Raw genomic sequence first — 1661 nt, 5'->3', positions numbered from 1 at the left:
GGTACATTGTTCACTTTTCATTTTAAAAAATTCAGGGATCGAAACTTGAGAGTGACGAAAACATTTTCTTCTCTAAAAGATTCCCCTTTCACCTCCTTTCCTGTTGTCTTGTCCTGTTCTTTCATGTTTTCATCTCTACTTTCTTCCCCCGCCTCTGGCCTCCTCTGGCCTCCTCTGGCCTCCTCTGGCCTCCTCTGGGTTCCTCTCTCCTTCACTGATGACTCATTCTATTGGTACTCCTGGCTCCTTCCTACTGCTGTCTTTCAGCCACACCCCTGATCTTAGGGTAGGTAGGATTGAACACCTAGCTTTCTCGGACAAGGGCGAAAAAATCCTGTGTGCAAATTGAGCATGCTAAAGATCACGGACTTTGGTGGTCCTAAAATCGACCAGAGTAGGTTTCGGCCTCCACCCGGGCAAAATTTGAATACAAATTCCAACCAAAACCTAAAAAAGTCTAGTCAGTAAGACATGTGTGAGGCAGCGTAGTGGAATCAGGCTCTCGTCAATTTTTGCGCATGTAGAGTTATTGGTATTATCTTAAAGCTTGTTCACTTGTCTTTATTTTGATGAAAATAATATCCTTTTATCTTGAATACAAGTCGAGATATTTGCTGATGAAAGGGGCGGGGGTCACCTGTTTTCAGAGGTAAAATTAGTGAGAAAATGGCCGCTAAAGATTAGTTATTTCCTTAGCTTAAGAGTCCGTGGTAACGGAAAAGTTTTATTTTTTGTGCCTTTAATCAACGTTTTTCAGAAACATCCACACAGAAATGTGTTCTTTAATGGGCATGAAAGGTGTTGAGCCAAAAAACAAAATTTTTATAAAAATTCACAAACCTGCGGAAAAAAGTTTCTTCACTTTGATTATTTTGACGAGAGCCTGATTCCACCACGCTCCCTCACATATTATAGAATACCTTCGAAATCGGCATGTGACTGTCTGAAGGTAAGGGCCCTTTAGAAATGAAGACATCAGACAACAAGACGGCGTCGAGTCGAGCATAGAATACAACAAGAGAAAACAGCCTAGATGGTTTAGACACGTTATGAGAATGTGATCACATAACCCATCTCAAAGGCTTGGGTTCAAAGCAAAGGGAAGACCGAGAAAAAGATTGATCGAATAAGTCAAAGAGACCCTTTAATAGGGTTTAGGTTTAGGTTTGGGGTAGGGGTAGGGATAGGGTTTAGGTTTGGGGTAGGGGTAGGGTTTAGGTTTGGGGTAGGGGTAGGGTTTAGGTTTGGGTTAGGGGTAGTGTTAGGGTTTAGGTTTGGGGCAGGGGTAGGGTTAGGGTTTAGGTTTGGGATAGGGATAGGGTTTAGGTTTGGGGTAGGGGTAGGGTTTAGGTTTGGGGTAGGTGTAGGGATAGGGTTTAGGTTTGGGGTGAGGGTAGGGATAGGGTTTAGGTTTGGGGTAGGGGTAGGGTTTAGGTTTGGGTTTAAATTTATTAGGAGTTTTCGGAAAATAGATCTAGGTCACAGTAGCGCCCACCATTAGAGAAGCTGCTAGAGAGCAACATACAAACAAACAAAGAAGAAGAAGAGGTAAGGGCAACAGATGTTTGATAGGAAAGAAGGAGCAAACCCCACCAGAGCACCTGCCAACCACTTACCACTGTATGCTTCCCGGGAAGCTGAGAATGTTTTACAGTGTTCTA

This window comes from Aplysia californica, unplaced genomic scaffold (assembly GCF_000002075.1).
Source record: "Aplysia californica isolate F4 #8 unplaced genomic scaffold, AplCal3.0 scaffold00052, whole genome shotgun sequence".
In the NCBI taxonomy this organism is placed as follows: Eukaryota; Metazoa; Mollusca; class Gastropoda; order Aplysiida; family Aplysiidae; genus Aplysia; species Aplysia californica.
Note: the sequence above shows the minus strand (reverse complement) of the source record.